This window comes from Stegodyphus dumicola, chromosome 3 (genome assembly GCF_044657685.1).
Source record: "Stegodyphus dumicola isolate Sdum_Otavi_A_Nest chromosome 3, ASM4465768v1".
NCBI classification, from domain to species: Eukaryota; Metazoa; Arthropoda; class Arachnida; order Araneae; family Eresidae; genus Stegodyphus; species Stegodyphus dumicola.
Window position 1 is genome coordinate 261,773,944 of NC_140770.1, and position 23,355 is coordinate 261,797,298.

Here is a 23,355-nt window from a genome sequence, read left to right on the forward strand (position 1 = left end):
TTAAATTCAAACAATTTTTTTTCCGAAGTACAGAACGTACGATGATAGAAGCATATTCTATTAATTACCACAGTGCTGCAAATGTTCATAAAAAAGATTGTTTGGTATATGTAAATAAAGTTGTACTTTAAATGCTTTAAAATGCACCTATTTAAAAGCAATTACCAAGAAACATATTTTGGCTGTTAAATTGCACATTTTTAAGCAATGTTGTTGATGTCTTGTCCATGTATTTCATAGAAGAATGGCTACCAAAGCCTCAAGGAGGTCGGGCCTCTACTTCCAGCCCAGTTTTTAGGAGGAGCACCTCAGAAGGTAATCCAAGGGTCTCGCACTTCTCTCCCTTATCAGCAAACCATTCGAGAGGACGTTCGGCTCACCATACATTTAGAGTGACCCATGCCGCAAAGGCACTCTGCATTTACAAACATCCATGCCTTCTCCATGATTCGAACCCGGGTGTTTCGGTATCGCAGTAGGCCGTACATTCCATCAGCTCCTAAGAATATGGCAAGAACGTTGGGATCAAGCCTCCACAGGGAGACGTGTTTACACAGGGAGGTTGACTCCCGCCGAGTTGGTAACCAATTCTGCATGGATATATCTATATCTGGGTCGGAAGCCAACTCAGCGGTTTACCTCCCCAAACCACTATACCTTTTGGCCGGCTTTTTAAGCAATGAAATCATAATTTGCGCAATACATTTAATATCTCGTGTTTAGTGTAGTAGCAATACTTGCCTAGATATGCATATGATAAATTTAATGTGTTGTACTAAAACTGCAACAAAGTTTTCGAAAGATTTTATTAAAGACCTTTCTAATGACAAAATATTTATTCATGGATATAAAATGATTACTATCAAACTCTATTAATAAATTGTGCCACTTAAAGTATTGAAAAAAATGTCAACAAAATATGTTATGTATTTTATAATAAAATGTCCTGGAGGTTTAATCAGATCATTTGCAGAAGAAGTAAAACATGTTGTTCATTTACAAGAACAATAGTTTTACCTATAAATCACAATTTTAGTAAATCTATGCCTGTAATTTGAAGGAAAAAAAATCTGAAAGGCTTCAGATTGTAAATTACTTCCAAAGGGGCATTTTTTAAACATTTTGTGTGTTACCTTTATTTAACAAATATCATGCTCTTCGCACATAAACCATAAAATTCAGTTCAACAGCAATATCGCAAAATAATTTTAAATTATTCATATCTTTAGAATTTCCGATACACAGTCTCGAGCGCTGGAGATAAAAAAAAAAAGTTTTTTCTGTACAAAGTTACCATTGCTCGCTTTAAAAATAATTGAGTTCGTTAATGAAAAATTCCTTAAAGTTTTACAAAATATGAAATCGATATTAAAGCAAATTCCAAATTTCAAATAAGGGCTTCCAGATGCCCATATTCGCAGTAGAATTACTTCATTCGAAATTGGATGGCTCTATGTACCGTTGTTTTAACATATCGCGAGAAACATACATACATTTATGCAGATTTCTTATTATTGAATTTCTGTCACGTGATGAGTGATTCGACTCAAAATCGGAAAACGAAAATAGTCCCTCAGGGACAAAGGACTAAAAAAGGAGAAAAATATGCGTATAATTTCAAAACATGTTTATAAAAACTACGCATAAAATGATCTCATTATCAGTGGTTATTTGGTTATTAATCAGATATAATTAATATAATTACTTAATTAATAAAGAAAAGGTATTTTTAGATTTTCCAAAACTCAGAGTTAGTAACTTAATCTAAAGATTTATGACGTTCAAATGAATGATATTTCTAAATAAAAAAAAATTTTAAAAAATCCTATTCTTTTATGTTACCGGCCTTAATATTACACGTATATTTTATAAAAATTTAAAGTATTTCATTCATTTGCCCTTGCGGTGTAGTGAGTAGCACATCTAGATAGCAATTTTAAGATCCTCGTCTCGATTTTCTATTGTGGAAAAGGTAATTTTTCACATTGCGAAGCCTCCTAGAATTTCGGTTTGAGTAATAACATATAAAATTAATGCTGTAAGATGATTATGAAGAGACTTCGTTATTCTTTCTGTAAATAAAATGCCCCTGTGTGAGTCGAAAATTTAACTTCAAACCCACAACCAAGAAATTTCGAACTGCATCCTTTCTCAAAGCCAGCTGTTGCTAGTGGCCCTATTTATCATTTCTTTCCTCGCTGACGAACTTGATTATGTGTTCTAATAAAATAACTGTCAAAGTCGCCATCACCAGATGGAGTTTTATCTTCTCCAGATACGCGGATTATTTAGAGGCGAAGATTCTCCAACAAATGCTTCGCCTTGCGTCTTAGGAACAATTAAGCAGAACTGGCGAAATTTTATCCTCTAAGAATAAATTCTAAATAACTCAGTAAAATAAGCAAATAATAGAGGGGCTTTAATTACTAAGCTTTTCCAAATTATGAAGACTGCTGAAATAAAACGACAAAGTGCTGCACAGAGTTTCTTCTTTAAGGATAAACAAGAGCTTTTGCACTGCACTTTATATCATAATCTAAACTGATTTGAAATGACAACAGTTAATTTTTGTTAATTAATTTTCATGAATGCTAATTAATGTTTATTAAGTTAAAACCGGATTTGGCGCTTTGCCTTGCATGATATAAAGGAAAGGGAGAATTAAAAGCATTAAATAATATCTTTCGTAACATTCTTACAAAAATAATCCTTTTAATCATTTTCAAACAACTTCTTGAGACACAAATTTAATTTTCGAAAGCTTGCTTTTTTATAAAAGATACAATGGGTTTTATAATAAATTTATAAGTGACTTCTATTACCAGAACGTTTCGAAAAATTATTTATCAAATAATTAGATAACATATTTTAGAGGGCATAATTAATATTTTCAAACTTAGGGAGGAATCCCAGTCTATATTCCTTTCGACGCAGCCGAAAACATACGAAATTAAGTTCTCTGTAGAGCGTTATTATAATACTGAATTAATATAGCATATGGAAATGATTTTGATTTTGTATCCTTATTGATTTTAACTGAACCACTTTCGGCAGTTTTTTACTTTCTTGTACGAAGTATTGTAATCACGAAAAATTCCGCATATCATATTTCAACGAAAATATCCATTTTGACCGCTATCGAATGCAATTTAACGATATTTTGGGTAACATCTGTAAATAAGGACAGAACAAAGGGCTCTTTTTCCTGAAATGAATTATACTAAAACTGCTTTAAAATGGATTCAGAAATGACTTTTTCGTGACGTCTATACGTACGTATGTATGTATACAACTCGCATAACTCAAAAACGAGCTACCTCAGAATATTGAAATTTTGTTATACATATATATTGTTGCGTGCGTACGGGCTAGTTTGAATTGAATGCACAAGTCCGATGAAAAATGAACAAAATTTATTATTATCACAACAAAAATACTTAATTTTCCTCAGATATTCGTTCAGTATTACAATATATCACAGTAGTTATCTTTTAACTACTCAAACGTTCAAGGAAACTTAATTCAAAACAGCTAGAGAAAGCTAATCCGCGAATTCGCTAGTCAACAAGAGCAGTTTTCTAAAAAAAAAAAACTCTTAAAACAACAACAAACTAACTAAAATCACCGAATTGAGAGGTTTTCCTCCTTTCTATAAAATTTTTAAATCGCGCGCGAGAATTTTCTGGAACTTTCTCGAAATCAAAAAGAGATATTTATTTATTAAATGTTAAATGCACGTGCTCTTGTATTTTTAATTTTCCGGCTTAGCTTTCCTTTAATATTCTTCACGCGTTGCACTGCACGGGGAATAAAACAATTTAATTTATAATTCAACTAGCATTAGCTTTTTAAATACCAAATCCGTAACAATATATATATATATAATATACCAAATATAATATATATATATACCAAATGGTATATAAAATATACCAAACTTTTATATATATATATATATATATATAAAAGTTTGGTATATTTTATATATATATACTCAATCTATTTTAGTATATATATATATATATATATATATATAATATATATATATATATATACCCAATCAGTTTTCTTTTATTCTTATATGCTGGTAAATTGTGCATTTTTGTATTAAAATTATTGAATTATATTGTTCTTATCTAAAGCCATAAAACTGCACGCAATAGTTGTAGAATTGTTAACAATTTTAAAGTTGTTTAAGTGCGACTAAGGCTAATGTTGTTTACCATAGAAGCCATATTTGTTTACAGTGGAACGAAAATTAAACATTCATTTTTGTGCACCGAACACTCTCTCTTGTTGCCTGCTGGCCGAATTGCTTGGTTTTGCTTAGAAACTCTAATTTTAATTGTAAAAATTGTTCTTCTGATTGTTTTAACTGTAGTTGGTTTTTTATTTCTTTTTCTACAGTTTTCAGTTTTTAATGAAGGTCTTTTGAGGTTTTGTGTATTTTTGCCTTGCCGCGAACTGAGAACAGAATTAATTGAATGAGAAGTATATATCTCTAAAGAAATTCGAAGAAATAAGTTTAAATGAAATGCAGCAACAAGTACGTACAATTTAATATTCAGTACAAGGAAGTCATGTGGTGTACACATCAGATTTTGTTTCTGTGGACTCCGAATGAAAGCTACTGGCAGGAATATTATACTCGTTAATTACTTTTGTTTTAAATAAGCAACATGCCTGTTAGTTTTAAGAAATACTTTTACTAAAATGATGATTATGACTCCAAAGAAGACTTAGTTAATGTAAGCTGACGCAATTATCCTTATGTAAGGCCAGTAATACTCGATTAAATTTTCATCATGAAAGCCCTAATCTAATCTTGCTATCTTTAAGCATCTTTATCATCTTTATCATATCTATAAGCACTAAGATACAACGAGCCATTTCAGGAAAGCTCCTTTTCCAGATGTTTCCAGTTATAAACAGCTGTGCTTTCCTGTTTTCCACAATTTACAGCAACGACGCCGTATTAAAATGTCCACTTTTCACAATTATTATGATAATTAATCGCAGCATCAGCAATTCCAAATGAACACACATGTTACATGATGCGGGATGTTCAAAGCGTCTTTGTTTATGGTATAAGCTCGGGCCTATGACTTTTACTGAAATGAGACAAAAAAAAAAAAAAGATTATATTTTAAATTTAATATGTCTTTTATTATTTTTCTAGAATATTTTAAATACACTAGATTTATTTAAATGTCTAGATTTATTTTAAATGCACAGTCATGTTTCCGTCTTACTCTATACATTATCCTATGCATCGTATTTCAGAAATTAAAATTATGAAATGTTTGGGGATTATTCCTGAGAAAAATAATTATTTGAGAAGTAATCGCAAGAATAAAACAATTCAAGTGAAAATATTTGCTTTAAAATTTAATGTGGGACCTGTTTACTCGGACGGCTTAATAACCAGACGGCTTAATATGACCGATTTGTCATATTAAGCCGTCCGGGCCCTGAATTCACCTGTCACCTGTATACGTTAACTGCAGTATGTTTGAGGTTTGTATAAAGTAGAAATATTTGTACTCGTTTTTCCGCACCATTTGTTTCGATGCCATTAAAGATCTGGAGGCACCGGCGTGTTTCGAATACGGATCGATGAATTCGTATTCGTCTAGAGAATGCTAATACAGTGATCCATTATGCTCCAAATTTTGTATTGCATTCCAAACTGTGTATCATTTTAAATTATGTATTTATTCCAAATTATGTATTCATTCCAAATTATGTATTCATTCCATATTATGTATCTATTTTGCTAATATTTATATTAACGGCTGGGGTTACATAGTGGGGAGACGGCGCTAAAACAATTAACCAGATGGTAAAGGTGTAGTGCTCGTCTTTCCCGTTCCTAAATCCTAATACAGAGATCTATTAAGTGGTATTTTTCAAGAATCTTCGGAGGAATACCCAACGCTCACATTCGCTCAGCGAAATTTAATCTGAGAAAATTATAGAAAACGTTGTAACCTACAAACAAGTTTTCAACACTTCCTTGCCCAGATAGAGGTTGTCTTGAACTCGCGTCCAATAACTTACTTGAACGATTCTGATATTGACTCTATTAATGTTTTAACACACTCATTTTATTACAGGTGATATTTTGATTTCCGTTCCAGATGCACATTTAGTTGTTTGCAAAATGAGTTTTAGGTGGGAAATTATTCGGAACTTCCGATATAGATTCTGGAATCGCTGGAGAAACGGATATATGATTTCTCTTCAACAGCGATCCAAGTAGCAGCAATCCGAACACAATTTGATGATCGGCATTGTAATTCGCGTCAGCGAAGTGCATTTCCACCATTAACCTAGCCTATACTGCCTGTCATCGACATACATGTTTAGTTATGTTTACCATAGAAGCCATATTTGTTTACAGTGGAACGAAAATTAAAGGATTCAATTTAATTTCGAAGACTTTGTGAATTGTATTTATAAACTATTTTCTCTCTTCTTTACTCACGTTTTCATAGTACAACTGAAAGCACGCTCAACATGTTTTGTGAGTTCCGCAACGTCTTCGTTGAGAGAAAGGCACTGCAGATTTCTTCAGTTTCTTGGCCTCGAAAAATTCTACATGACTCTACATGTGGCTCCCAAACAAAATGGTGGTGGACGATAATTCTTCAACATCAGGATTTGGCGATTGGGTCCACTTATATCCTTTTTCCCTTTATGAAGAGGAGAATATAAGAATTTAAAGAGAATCGAAGAGAAGAAAACCCTTTGCTGCTAACTGTGTGCAAGAAAACGGAAATCAAAATTTTCCCACCTAGCGTACTACTCTTAAAATATTTACGATGTTGGTAATACATCAATATTATGTTTACTACAAACTCAAGCAGCATTCAGCTGTGTCAGAACTATAGCGGGTGACCACCCCAAGTGACCCAGGTGTCATTCGCAATTCTCAGATATGCTGCTTCAACTGATACTGCACATACGTACATGGTTTCCTCTACTAATATGCGTTCTTTATGTTTTTCTTATATTATCTGTTCAAGTGCATTATTACTCATTTATTTGTATTTTATCATACTTATACCTTCCGTACTGCAAAGTCATGGGGTCCAGAACTTCGTGAACTTTGCTGAACTCTGTGCATCAGGTATCTGTAATCATGTTTATAGCTTCTTCGATTTTAAAGTATATTGATCATCTTCTGCTGTATTGTACTGTATATTGTAGTGTATCCAGCTTATGCATTTTCATGTTGTATATCTGCCAAATATTCCACCTCATGTTCATCTTGATAGGCGTTCATGTCACGTGACTACACACCTGATTTATCTTACGTACGCTACGGAAATTTCTGTAATGAGACCAAGTTTTAATGATTTGACTATTATTATTATGACAATTTATTGACTTCTTACAGTATGTTTGCCATGAAATTATGTATGTTTGTAGACCATCGCCTTGGACCCTCTCAACCAACACGATGTCCTCCTGCATCCACGTGACTACTGGTCATGCCCTTACTCTCTGCTAGCCTGTCCTGTGGACAGACTCTGAAGCATTGAATACCTCAAGCGCTCACAGAAGCAACATAAAGAAAAACAGCCGGGATAAAGCATGCATACCGCATGCGAATCGCGTCAATAAATTGTAATTTGGAACGAAGGGGAGAATAAATAATTTTTCTTCCTCCTTTTCACATGCCTTTTGTTGTGTAACTGGAACCATGCTCGACTCGTATTCAAGAGGTTCGGAGTTCAAATCTCCGGGACAGCATTGCGGATTTCTTCAATTCCTTGACTTTGAAAAATTCTAATGACTCTACATCTTCATGGAAGTCGAACGTTTCCGGCGCAGCTGACATCTGATATTTTTATATCGACTTGTATGAAATCGAACCGTTTAAAGCAACTCAGTTTGTAATATTTGTACATAACATCCAATATCCATACAACTTTTCTGAAATCCTAAATAATCCTTCAACAAGAAAATGCTTAATCAAATGAAAACAGTATCAGACAAGGCGTTTAAAATGGATTTCGAGAAATAGGAAAATCAATATTTCTTGATTTAAATGCTTATTCTTAGAGTATCCCTTAAACTGAAAGGGATATTGAGGTTACTGTTATAGTTTATTTGAAGAACAAACAGTTTAATTTCCTGTGAGACTTCGAACGCATAGTTGAAGTCTTGAAGGGACATGTGAGGTAAAAACTAAAAGAGGGGAATTTAAAAGACCTGCATAACTGATATATCCCCTGAAACTTTCAAATTGATATTTGAACTAAATCCCCAAAGGGTGTTCAATATTTATATATTTCTTTCAAATAGAATTAATTTTGATTAGTTTGCTAGCTTACAGCTCATAGTTTAATATCTGTAATTTTATTCAATATTTCGCTACTGAATAACATTTGATATATCCGTAATATTTCCCGTTATAATATTAGGTAGCTAAACACTCTATTTCGGTATGTCTCTTGCATTATTGAATTGTTATACATGCTCATTGAGGAAATTATTATAATATTGTAGAGTCATTAGGTTATTTTGATGCTGGATACGCTATTGATGTCCTCACCAGAACTCGAATTTGGACCTCTCAAATACGCGCAGAGTGTGCTACCGTTACAGTACGAATGCATGCAGAGACGAGGGAGAAAATACCTTATATACTCTCCCTTTTAAAGAGCGACTGGGCATTAGGGAACCCAGGCGCTAAATCTTGGTGGTGAAGAATAATCATCCACCACCTTTTAATCCGGGCACCACTGTACGGTCATTAAGTTATCTTGATGTTATTGACGTGAAAAATGAGTAGTGCTGTCACCGGGACTGGAACTTAGACCTCTCGATTACGCGCCGAATGTGCGACCGCTAACCACGAAGGCATGCAGAAAAGAGGGAGATATCATGTTTATATGGATACCTTATCATGTTCATAAAATTATCAGATAGGGAGCATTCAGAAGTTCTTAATGCTAATTTTGTATCGCACCGTAAAAAGGCACTCTTTTGTATATGAAGGATTTTTTTTGTCGGTTCTTATGGTTCTGTAGAAGAATGAAAAATGTTGTATGTGAGTTACCCGTAAGCGATCTGTCGTTTGAGCGTTATCAGATTGCTTATGAAAACAGCATGTAGTTTTTTCCTAGAAAGTCCATTACTTCGGATTGCGAATTTAAAATTGCGGCTTATGCCTTCGCGTTTTTGTTTTGCAAAAGAAAAACACGAATGTATGCATCTGACTTTGTGCAAGAATATCAGAAATGCAAATAGTTGTGATCATGATACGGCCAGAGTTGTCTCAGAGCTTTAACAGAATATAATCTGTATAGGTCACTTTTAGAAAGCTTCCTTATATTTCGCTTAGGAACTGATTCGAACTGTAGATTTCCCATACAACAAACTGATTCCTGAACACATTGAGACTGCTTTTGTCAATATGCTAGCCAGTTGCAAGGCCAGTGTACAATGAAGTAATCTGATCACAAACTCAAAGTCTAGGGATTAATCTTTTTTACCTCCTTGCACGAAATAATGCAATCGCGAAAAATATCGGGTAGCATATTTCAACAACAATATCCATTTTGAGAGCTTTTAAATCCACTGAATCAATCTAAACGATGTTTCTGAGCGACGTCTTTATCGAAGGACATAATAAAGGACTTTTTTTCCCAATACGGATTGCAAAATTGATTTAAAATTTATTTTGAAGCAATTTTTTTCGTAATGTGTGTACATACGTATGTATATATCTTGCGTAACGCAAAAACCAGTAACCATAGAGCCATTTTGTATATCGGACTACAAAAACATATACTTATGCACTTCCCTTCTTGGTTGCAATCGGCAGCAGCAAACGTGGATTATCGGCATTAAACTCTGTATTACCTGTATCGTGTATTAAACGCTGTTACCCGGCTCGGTGATTTTAGTTTTTTTTTCTTAAATTTTTATACGTCGGTTTAATTGGCATTTTTGTTTCATCTACAAGTGTTTGGATTATGTTGTTCTTATACTTCGGTTGAGGGTTTTATGCCTTTAGTTAATCTCCGAGAAAGGTGTGAAATTACCACCAACTTAAAAGTTTAAGTTAAGCTTAACGGGTCGGCCATTTATTTACATTTTATCTTTTAACAGAATGGTTAATTAAAACAGTTTGTTCCCCAAATTCAGTATCCCTTTGCCGAGTGAGACCAAAATGTAAACTTTCAGTTTTGTGCTCCGAAAAATCTGTCAGGCCGAATTTCTCCTTTTTGCACAGAAACTCTTAATTTTAATTGTAAAAAATTGTTTTTTTTTTAAACTTTTTTAACTGTATGTGGTGTTTTATATTCTTCTGTATTTTATTTTACAATTTTTAATCAAGATGCTTTGAGTGTTTACGTATTTTTGCCTTGTCGTAAAGTCAGAACTAAACTGATTGAATGAGAAATATATGTGTAATGAAAATTAGAGGAAATAAAGTTAAACGAAATGCAGCAAAAAAGGGTGTGTAATTTAAATAGGCCGTACCAGGAAGTCATATGCTGTCCACATCAGATTATTTATATGGCTAGTTGTACAAACACTTCTACAAACTGCTGTACAAAGATGATTCAGCTGTTAACTGCGCCATGTTTCCTAAACGTAAGAGGCGTGTTGTAGATCAGACACGATTTTAATCTTTACTGTATATTTGTAATGTTTTTGTCAAGTGCTGTATGTGGTTATCATAAACATATTGTGTACTTTAAAAAAGTCCATAGTTTTAAAACAAACTGATAAACAAACTGAACACCATTATAATTATGTTGGTTGCGTGGATTGAATAAAAATCTGCTTTCGATGCTAGAGCTGCTGACTTCTGATTCTTGATTTGGATTACTTCAAAGATGGCTCATTATAATTGCGTTGGTTGCGTGGATTGAATATAAATCTACTTTCAATTCTAGAGCTCTGAGTTGTGACTCTTGATTTGGATTTCTTCAAGATGGCTCATTATAATTGCGTTAGTTGCGTGGATTGAATATAAATCTACTTTAATTCTAGAGCTCTGAGTTGTGACTCTTGATTTGGATTACTTCAAGATGGCTAAATGAGAGCATATCATTGCTATTTTTTCTCTATAATATGTTGTGCTAAATAAGATGTGCTAAATCGGGAAGAGTCTGAGAAAATAAATTATAATTTAAGGATTTTCTATTCTAGTAAATTTAAAGTTACGTATGAATTAATATTTCGAAGGTATGGTATATGTAATAACTTAAAATGTTTATGACAATTTAATATTTTGAATTATTCTGAGGCTGATGATAGTAATGTTTAAAACCAAACATGACTGCATAACTTTCAGGTTCATTTTAAACAAACTGATAACAGCATGTTAATAGTTTAAATATAAAATATGATGGGGCAAATCTAGAACTAATTAAAAAACGCAATTTGGACCAAGCGTAGAGTTAAAACCAAAATATTCAGGATCATATACAGTTTCCAGGGTCAACAGTAATGACAGTTACGATGTAATTAAAAAGTCAATCTTAAAGGTAAAACAAAAATGCTTCAACATGTACTGAAGACAAATTATTATTTAAAGACAAATGAATTAACATTCGTAAAATTATTTTCAAATGTAGCAAACGTGCTATAAAGAAAGACGATTAGAAAGCAAAACAAAAATATCCTAAGAAAACTTTTATTTCAAACTGGCCGCTCGTCTGGCTTTTAAATGTACCAGAAAATGCCTAAAGGGAACACCAAGCATTAAATTTAAAACCTGCACGGAATTTTACTCTGCAGAACAACTTTATCAAAAGAATAAACAACAACAAAAGAAAAAACAAAAATTTCAATAAAAATGTATTATATATAAAAAAATTACGATGAAATAAGCAAGGAAATAAGACACGAAGTGATAAAAAGGATTTTATATATACGCAAACGATTTACACGAAAAGATTTTAGGGATTAATATAAAATATGAAATTTTCACATCTTTTTTTTAGTTTTTAAATATGCCGGCGGGAGAATTTCCCATTCGGTATCAAAATGTCCACAAATCGCACACTAATGTGAAGTAATTTATTTGTCTGCAGAGTAAACCTTTCTTTGTTTTCATTTCTAAGCAAAATAAATTCATTTCTTTTGTACATATTTTATTATAATAATGTGTGGAATCATACAGAATGCATCTTTTCTCGTTCGTTTTTGTTTATCATTAGCTTTTGTTTCAAATTAAGAGCTGAAAATATCATCAAAAGGACAAAAGAGTAAAATGTTTGTAATAAATCTCTTTAAAAAGCGTCAACTCAAAATTCTTTATTATAGATTTATAGATTTTTAAATACTAAAACAGTCTTTAGAATAAGAATTATTATAAATTTATAATGAAATGATATATAATGGTAATTTTGGTATTAAAACAATTTTTCACTACGAATGTGTAATAAATGCATAATTCGAAGAGCTATATCTGAACGGCAAGACAGATGCTTGGTACCCAATCTAAAAATGTGCTTTGAACCAAAGTATTTATTGCACATTCTAATCCGCCTTCTTGGCAAGCCTACGTGGTGTGGTGGTCTGCGCTCTGGGCGCGTATCCAGAGGTCCGTGATTCGATTCCCGGTGAAGGCGTTGCATATTTTTCATCTTGCCTGCTTCCAAAACCTGCCTAATGTCTGTACAACATTATACATTTGTTGTTGTTTTCAATAAATTTAATAATAAATATTAAGAAACGTTAATTAAACCAGACCTATTTCTTTGTATTTCCAAGAATGTGCAATCCTTTGTCACTAACTTAAGGAAGGTTTATAATATTACCTTTCCTAGTTGCTGTCATATTTTTATGACCCCTTAAAACGAAGTAACTAATGGAATAGCAGGCAACACCGAGGCGAACAGATTCTTTGCAAAGGTGGTTTTATAGTTCAGAAGTGAAAGTTGTTATTTTGCTGATGGTGGTAAGACTTGTGATAATCCTTTTAGACACTTTCAGTGACCACAAAATTCTCTATTTTTATTTTTTGCTTTCTTAGATTTTCGAACATGACGTCCTAGCAAAAGCAAGAAGATTTAAGCTACTAAAGAGAAGTTAAACCTCGTAAAAGATGGAAAGCAAAATATCAAAAAATCATATAACATCGATTAAGTATCGCAATTTCTGAATCGTTCGAATTTCATTCGTTAAGTATTGCTTAGAGAAAATTAAATTATCACGGAAAAGCTGAAACTGAATGTTACTGAAAGGATTCGGATTTTTTTCCTCATGAATGTAAAAATGTGAATTATGTACAAATGCGAATAATTATAATGAAACTGAATATAAAAGAATAAATAAAATTTCAAATGTGTAAAAAACGTTGTTAGAACTACTGTTCCTTCTAATTGCCTTTGGAAACATTTACTAATTATGAATGGGAGCAAGGATCTTACTCAAACTATGCTCGTGTGTGTGTATGTAGGACGAACAACACCACTAACAAGCGTGAAAAGCACGCGCGTGGTAAGAGAGCAAGAAATTTCTCTTAGCTAAAAGCCACATCTGAAATATCTACACAGTTTGCAAATTTTAACAGAGCTATGCAGGAAAAATAAGAATACAGAGGCACGTACTGGACCGTAATTCCACCCTCGTATAATCCTAAGTTGCTTGCTTACTGTTATCTCAGTTGCTTGCTTACTGTTGTCGCGAGTTGTTTAGTTAGCTGTTGTTGTTATTGTTACGAGTTCAGCGTGAGATCGGATTAACTTTCTCTTTAGATGCGTTTTGCATTGCGTTGTATTTAACGATCTTAGTTGTTTGAAGTGTAACTACTGATTATACTGTCTGATACTGCGAACGCTTGTACGAATATTTCTGTGGAACATTCCAGATTTCTTAAATATTTCTTTTGATAAAAATACATTTTTATTAATCTATTATCGGACTTTCCCTGTCAATCCCCGTACGCATGCAGGAACATGTTGCAAAGAGTATTGGTTCAAATACACAGAGGCGCATATTTTACATCTGAATTAATTGCTTCTTTTACACTTAAGTATAAATATATCAAGTAACATTTAATACATATAATATAAATGTATCAAGTAACATTTAAAAAGAATCCTTTCCTGTGGTTCAGAAATGGCCAATTTCTCTATGCGAGAGACGAAGGCTCTTTGCATTTAGATGCTTGAGCATGCCTTAACCGCTGGTGAAATAACACTCCAGTCAGTTAAAGAGAATATGCTGATTTTTTACAACGAGATGTTTCTTCATAATGTGCATATAATAATGATCTAAAACCAAAGTTAAACATAAATAAGAGTGAAATTGTAGATTCTGTGGAAGGTGGGATATTGCACAAATTTTGATGTTGAAAGGTTAATTTCAAATACAAAAATTAGAATGTTGTACAACCCTGTGATTTATTTATATCGAAATAAGTTGAGATGCACAAGTTTCAAAATTTTTGGTGTTTTGTGATAAAAGTGGCAAATGCTTGTAAGTCTTTCATTGAAATATCATTGTAATACCTTGGAATTTAGGAAAAAGGACTTTGTTAAATGAAAGAGGTTAAATGTCTGAACTATTATAATGGCTTTAAAGTTTAGGAACTATGATTAGTTTCAAAAGTGTTTTGATAAAAACTTATGATTCGTATTTTATATGCTATACCACAAAGTTTAAAAATTTACATACAATCTAATAAATTACAAGGTTTCATATAATAGAGTTTTCAGTGTTTTTCTTTGTTTAATTTATACCTGAGAAAATTCTTATCTGACGTCATGACGTTTTGCTTTGAAGAGAAACTATGTAAAGTAAAACATGAATAAAATAATGAAATCTCATATTTGCTAGCAGACGTACATCTTAAATCTCTTCTTTAAGATACTTCCCTATCTATTCTAAAAATAGTAAAGTGTTTTTAATAAATTTCTCTAAACTCTTCAAAATTAATCCTTTCCAGACAAGGCTCACAAAACATTAATAATGCAGGTTCATAAACTACGCTAAGTCAATAATACGATTAAACTTTACGAACTAAAGCTTCAAGCCGTAGCTGTAGCATTTTCAACCTAGCCCTCTAACTGAATCTGTGTTTCCTTTTCCCTTCTCTTTGTTTCTATCTTGCCGTCGGCCGATTTAAATACTATTAAATTGTTGAGAAAAATTTAATTGTTGAGAATAGGGGACGTTCAGAATGGACCAGACCAGTTTACCTGAAACTGCCTCAAAAATGCTTCCTAAATAATTGAAAAGTAACTAACTCCTTATCAAACAACTTCCATCCTTAACTTCTACGTCGTTCTTCAAGAATGATTTTATTTCAAACAAACAATAAATAATATTAAAAATATTATAATAAATAATGCTAAAATGTTTATTAATAACGTAACACTAAACGATAATGGCAACGCCGCGCATAAAGGGCAAAAAAATTTCGTTTGAAACACAAGTCATTAAAATATACAGAATTGACAGTGATGAGAAAATGGTGAATGCAGCATGTTCGAATAGTATGAATCATTCGAAGATCGAAAAAAATCTTGGTATCTAATATCGCCTACTTAAACATATCAGAAGTACTGTGTTGATGCAATCAAGATATATCAGTCAAAGGTGTAGTGTCCACTGTAATCAACCAACCAGATTCATTTCGAAATCAAGCAGAGAAAGTATGGAAGAGAAAGAGTCTGTGCCAGGTTAAAATGTACGATACAAAATTAATGACAGTAGCTTTTTTCATGAAGTTTTTTAAAGCATACATCCGTATTCTTTAATAAGAAAAATTACTCCCTCCTCAGAAAGAAACATCCAAGCATTATGACAGTTAATGTCATATGTAATGAACAAAATAGACGGAGAACCTATTAAATTTGAAGAGCGCAGATGGACCGAGATATTATTCGGTTGCAAGAAATTCTGCTGCTCTAGAATTCTGCTCAGTCGAAATGCAAAAGGATGCAAAAAAATTCAGTTCGATATCTTATGTACACAGACTAGTAGTTATTAAAATTCATGCACGATGTAGTATTAAAAATCATGATTACGTTATACATTATCACAGAGGTTGGGATTTTTAAATTCCTCTTCCCCAGACACAAATATGTACATTCCTATCTCATTTCCGTTTCCACATTTCGGTTTCATCTTCCAAAGTGTCAGCAATAACTTGCATTTATTGCATAATATTCATTTGTTAAGGTAAGGCATAAATGCGGTCTCGGAGGATCTATAATATATACTTTGCAGCTAAGCAGCCAAATCGATAAACACTAACGTTTCAAGAGAGGAAAGTGCAACGTAAAATATACTCCTCTGACATAAAAACTGCAACTACCGTGGGCTTCTAGAAAAAGATTTAAGTTAACGTGTGTCATAAAACTTACGTGTTCGGCTTTTATAGGCCCATTCCTGTTTGCCACGTCTTTCTGATTCCCGAACTGGTAATTAAAAGAAAGTAAATTTTAAAATATCGTTTCCTCTGTTTCTATTTGTTAAAATTCTTCTTTAGTGTTAACTGTTTGAACAATACGTAAGATTCGCTCGCTAGAAAATTCAAACCCGTTATTCCGATTAATTTTATTGAAAAGAATTTTAAGCAAACTTTATTAAGATAAACTTAAACATTTTCTAATATTTAACTAAATATTGGATGGATTGCAAATACTTATCAAAAGCAAGAAAGAAAACAGCTTGTTATATAGAGAGCTAATTAACTACAACATTTAATGGAAATTATTTGTAAATCATAGACATAAACATAGCTATAAAACATACCGCTAAAATATTCTGGCATTCACAAAGCAAACACACTAAATTCTATTCGAGATTTTCATTTCATATTTCAATAGAAGGCGTTTTGGGGGAGATAAATAAGTGTAAGCACAGACTTTTATCCTTATACATCTCTCAAATGTTTTACATACATTTTTAGTAGCTCGTGATGACAAAACCATTTAATTATTTATTAGTTTTAAAAGTTGGCTGGCAAGCAAACTATAATATCCGTACTGTTGCCACAGAATTTATAGGATAAGTAATATTTTTATAGGATAACAGTAATATTTTTATAGGATAACATTCATGTGTTAAATACCATTTTGAATACGGATTAATGGTTTTATTATTATTTTTTTTAATTTTTAATTTACGACAAGGAATTCAAAGGCTACCTGAGTGAGGAAGAGAGGATTTCCCGGTGGACTTATTCGTGAAGTCGACTGGAATTCAGACTAGACACGAAATAAACCAATAATAGATGAATAAAATCCTTTCTGGAAAATCATTTAATGTTATTACTTTGTTTTTAATTATGGATTTACACCGAAGCATTCATATTCATAAAGGGAAGCATTCATAAAGGGCTACCTGTTTAAGGAAGAGAAACGCCATATTCTCGCAACAGGTAACCTGTCGGGCCGTATCTGTAACAATAGTTTACCTACTCTCTGTTTGACTTTGATTATGAATATGAGTCTCATGACGCACCAACCTAACGCAAATCAACAGATGAAATGTTTTGATCCTCCTATGGTGGCAAATGATAAAATGCTTGACATCCTAAACAAATAATTGTACAAAATATGAAAAAGAAAATGTTGGCAGTGTTGGCCTATCACCTTGCTCAGATGTGGGGGCAATTTGTAAGAAACTGGATCATGTAGAAAGATATAAAGATAGTGTTTGTGTTAGTGGCAAAATAGGGATGGCTTTCAGAGTCGTTTAACATCTTTATATATATAAGTGGCTAAAGTGTATGTCGCCGATAGTTTATTGTTGCCACTCGGAAAAATGAGCGCGAAAATTAACGTTTCTGCAGTTTTTAATTAATATATCGACCGATTAAAGTCGTACAAAGATGAGAACGGCATCGATGGATTCGGAGATTTTTTTGGAATCCGAGGATACGCGTCTCGAATTTCAATTCAACGCCGTTCCGTAGATTTTCGAGAAAAAAGAATTTGGCACGTAGTTAATCCCTATAATATGGAGAACCCAAAAAAGAAAGTGGAAAAAGTACGGAAAACGTATGGGAAAATTAGTTTTTAATTAATATCTCGGCTAATTAAATTCCCAAGAAGACGCGAATGGTCAAAATGGCGTGCCACGGACCTGCGGAAATCAACGGTGTGCTTCGCTAAGCCCGGGAACAAGCCTTTTCGGAGTAAATAATGTTACTTCACCCCATATATATATGCGGCTTAAGTGTCTGTTTGTCGCCGATAGTTAATTGGTTGCTTGCGTAACTATACTAGCTAATGGGGTGAAGTTGCCACGCCACAGGTTTGCCGTTTCAATTGAGACGTAGACAATTTCCTATAAAACTTGCCGTTGCTATGACCATCCATAAGTCTCAGGGCCAAACGCTTGAGCGTGTTGGCATCTATTTACCTGAGCTTGCATTTGGACACGGTCAACTTTATGTTGCCTGTTCAAGAGTTCGTGAAAGAACGGATGTAAAATTAAAAAATAATGGTTGGTCCTCTGCAAAGCGAGCTTAAAAATGATGGAAAGATCTACACAAGAAATGTTATGCCCAGAGAGATCTTTGGCATGTGAATTAACATTCCATTATTTAAATCACCTTTATTTATTGAGCTAGCGGTGGCTCTTAAGAAATGTACCGCCAATGGTTTCCTTCATTGCGGTCCACTTTAAGCAAATAAGCAAGTAGAAGGAGAAACCCCGTGGGACAGTAAGCAAAGGAGTGTCATCGCCGCCTGCCCTGGGTAATTCAGTTTGAATTAGCAGACACCTTCGCACAAATCATTTTAATTAAAATTTTTAATATCTTGAACGGCGGTCATTTCGTATGACTGCGGGACTTTCTAGTTTCATTATGCACTGACTATTGACAAGAGTGAAATAGGTCTACTTCAACTGACACTTTCAAATGGGATCCCTGAACTACCCTTTTATTGTGTTTAAAGTACAGTGATGGCCATCGAGGAATATAATTCGCCTTCTTCTGGGCCACATTTGTGAATTCTTCAGGTAATGTTGCATAGTTTAATATAGAAATATGGGAAAGTAATAAAAAAGTAAGGAAGACATTTGTTTGTATTTCTTTATTGATTTATTTAATTACTGATAATTTCCTATAATTTAGTACGGTTATGTTATCAATTTTTCTAGCTTTGCTCATATTAGCTTCATGGGAGAATACGGAGACAAATTTAGAAATAAAAACTATTTTAAAAACCAATTAATATTCTTCTAAATTTTGAGTTTAAAGTAAAGCACTGGAGGAATACCAACCTTCGTGTAGTACTTCCAAAGCGAAACTGACTCGCAGTGACGTTAAACGCAACGGAAATCAAATAGATGCACCAAAACATTTTTGTAGCAGTTAAATTGATTTTCTAATTTCAGAAATTTCAAAAATTGTGATTTCATTACTTCCTTAATTTACACTGGCATGTTTTCTGAAATGTCTGGCTTCAGGGATGTATCTTATGAAAGAATTTAAGGATTTATAGTTTGATGCATTTTATAAGCCTTGGTACACTGGGCCGGAAATTAAAAATGAATTAAAGGTTCAGTTACGGTTGCGAAGATTTTCTGTGTATTACGTCTACTCAATTAAGCATAAACTGCGTGAGATATATTGAATAATTTCTCATAGAGGACGGCATGTATTTAATATCTGTTTCACAGTAATACAGCGTTATGAAATGGATAACATTTTTAAGTCATGGACGTTAAGCAAAACTGAGGAGATATTTTGCACATTTAATATAAGCATCTCGACAGAGTGAGTAATTTATTTGTAGTTCAGATGCCATCGAAACATTCTTAACATTATTCGGAAAATAAAAGTTCATTAATATGTTGAAACATTGATGATATTCACCAGAAAGGGAAAAAAAAAGGATAAAAATGCTTTATGCCAAGGTAAGAGAAAATTGTTTTTTCTTACCTTTATGGTTAACTTACATAAGTACCAACAGTAATGTAATGAGTTAATACGGCACAGTACCCTTTGTTGTCGTCCCGTTACAAAATTATGAAAAGCTCAAACAGTTATTTTGCAGAATTTGCTACATAGATGTGTTCTACTTAAATTGAATTTCTACATTTAAACCAAATACTTGAGAATTTACATTCTGTACTCATTTCGATTAACTTTCCCTTTGATATTTTTGATTTGAAGTTTGCTCAATCGTTCATGAACTGCTTTGAATTAGCAGGAATCTTTATAGATCAAAATATGTTCTCAGCTTCCTTCGAAAATTAAATAGCGATGTACTTAATATTCAGATCTGCTTTCTTAATACGCAGAAGATATTTGCTTTATAATTCATATTACTAAAACAAAACTTGATAAAATTCCTCTGCTCACGGCATGAGCCCGTATTATTAAACGAATGTTTTTAACAGTTCTTTCTACTAATACATTACTTATTGGACAACAAATTTACTCACCAATCTCTTTTCGTTTCAAGGGGTTACAAATATGTTAAGGACTCTCAATTAGCTTAAAATTGCTGCGTTTCGCATGTATAAAGATGCTTCAAAATACTCTATATATGCGGCTTGGTCGGTTGGAGGTTTAAACGTTGCGATGTGAGTTATCAATGAGAGCTTAACTAAATGGGAAAGCATATAAACAGACACAGTGTTCGATGTTATGCAAATTGTATTTCTTTCTTTGTACCGAGGAACGGAGCAGACGCAAATTTGTTAGGTTTTTAAAGCTCGCGTTTAGAGCTTTGAGGTTGCTGTGAATTACTGGAGTTTCAACTAAGCAGAGGTTCTTCTGAGTTTGTTTGGGAAGCCGTTACTGAAGTCTGGTGTTTCAATGTCGTCTTCGCCGTTCCTCAATCAACTTAAAGTTTGAAAGCCAATAAAGTAGTTTGGTCAACGTTATGATGTCTGAGGTTTCTTGGGTTCTACACTGAGGTAATATCAAGTCAATTACAGTCCACTATTTTTAAACGACGGGAACGTACACACAGATAACGTTTAATTCACTTTATTCTACCTCACCAGCCCTAGGGGAGAAACTAAAATATTACTAAACAAGATTTCCAGTCCCCTAGACCTAGCAATGAAAAATATCTGACAGTAAACAGTCTCCTTATTTACAAATCTAAGCATTTTCTAAGTAACCTACAAATCGGCAACTAAAAACTAAATCAAAACTTATGAACCAAACTAACCTTCGGATTCTAATTCCTTCTCCAGACGCGGCGTTTTGCTAACAAGTAAACCTGGCAAGAGTACAAGCAAATGTTGATCCAATACATTCAAAATGCGGCTACGAACGCTTTCTTTTAAACTGCTTGATATTCAGATTTGCACAATTATCCGAAATGAGCGAGTCAATAGAGAAATGAAACATGCAAGAAAGATGCAAATTAAACTTAAATTAGTTAGCGGAACTCAACTATAATGCGGCTAATATATATTTGTTTAATACCCTCAAATAATTATTTAGATAAACTAACTAATTATCTATATAAATGTCTATATACATGCCACAAATACTGTTCTTGAAAAATGTTTCGGAGTTCATACAACTAAACGCTAATATGTTAGTATTATAATGTTATGTGTAAAAGGTAGAATTTAAAAAAAAATCTCTAAGAGTATTTTAATTCAGACCAAAAATACTACTTAAAATGTTGTTACTTTCCGCACCCTTGTCCCATTGTCATTTCTCTGATATTGCTTATTTCTATAAAAACCCATCGCTCTTTTCATGAACAATATTGGTTTAAACCAGCAAAAGAAATCCAAATCTGAAGTTTCAGATATTTTAGAGTCCCTATAAAATAACACATTTTCTTTTCTATTGCTTCTTTTCTGTGATATCAGCTTTTTGGGAAACTATGTATTGAACTTTATCAACTTTTAGGTATTTGTCTAGAGAAAAGATCTGAACTTTTACAATTTCCTGCAATGCAGGAAATTTTAGGATTTTGAAAACAGGAAGTACTTTTGACTACTTCTAAATCCTTTGCAGAATTTCTGCGATAATGTACGGAGGTAGGACTGGAAGGAATGTGGTTGCTTTTTAGATGCAAAAATTAAAAGAGTTCTTGACCGTAGCAGATTACATTGCTTTATATGATTTTACGTCCTTTGTATCTTTATGGGAACAATTTAAAATTATCATTAGTAGCAAGTTTTCTAACCTCTATGAAGGAAGAGAAAAATAAAAACCAAAAATTTTGATTGACACGAATAAAATAATTACGTTCCTTCCCAAATAAAGTGAATACAAACCCTTAAATAATAATTGAATAAAATTCCTTAAGTCATTCACGAAGGTATTATAACCTTGGCAGATAGCTTTTGCCTGAATTTACGGGTCTGGTATGTCATTTATATTAATAAATATAATAACTAAAAGATGAGCTTTTCGTACTGGACTGCTAAGCGAAGAAAGCGTAGGGCATCTCATTTTATTAAATAAATTTTATGAAATCTTAAATATATGAGGCCGTAAATTAGTAAACTGAAAATGCCTCCGATTGTACGATATATAGTAATGCAATATATGATTAGAGAATTTTAATGTAGCAAACACCGATAATAACGTTGCGTGGAATTGGAAACTGATAAAACTAAAGATTTCAATACAAATAATTTTAGCCTTCTCTTGAAAGCCCCAATGCCATCAGTATTTCCAAGTCCCAATGGCATCAGTACAGCTCTCAACAAAAGTTTCTATTTCCTTGGACATATGGTTAAAATCTCAAATTCATTATTGAAAGACAATCAAGAAAATAGGTAGGCGGCTCCCGTAATTGTTTGGTTAAAGAAGTCGCCTGGAAATAAGTCGATGATGTGTTATTGTTTCAAAGGAAGTATCGTACGTTAATGTTATTAATACTTTAATTAGCAGGATTCTGTGTAGTATTGTAAATTCCGGGGCTCGTCTTTGCTATAAATATCTTATGTTTCAAGCACGTTTCCAACTGGAAAAATACACAAAAAGAATAATAATAACCGTCTAACTTGAACACATTCAACACTAGTATATCTAAAGATGTGTTCTTTATAAACATATAATTGACAGTATTTGAATTTAACGAAATATTTTTATAAAAATGATAAACTAAGTACATTTATTGTTCTTATATTCGTTATTAAACGCAAGTAATTTACAAATAGCGTAATAAAAGAAACGTTATTGCTTATAGTCACAGTCGGGTAAGAAAATTTCTTTATGTAGTTAATCATTTAGCAAATAATTATTATGATTGCTATTGAATATACTGGGTGTCCTAATACAGACTGACGGTTTTTAAAATTTTATAACAAGAAAACGGTTAAGGTTAAAAAAACAATTCTTGCAGCAAATTAATGTGGCAGGGCAAAAATGTTTCCTTCCAGAGTTCCTGGCTTTAATTCAATAAATTTATGACAGATGGCGTTGCAGATAAT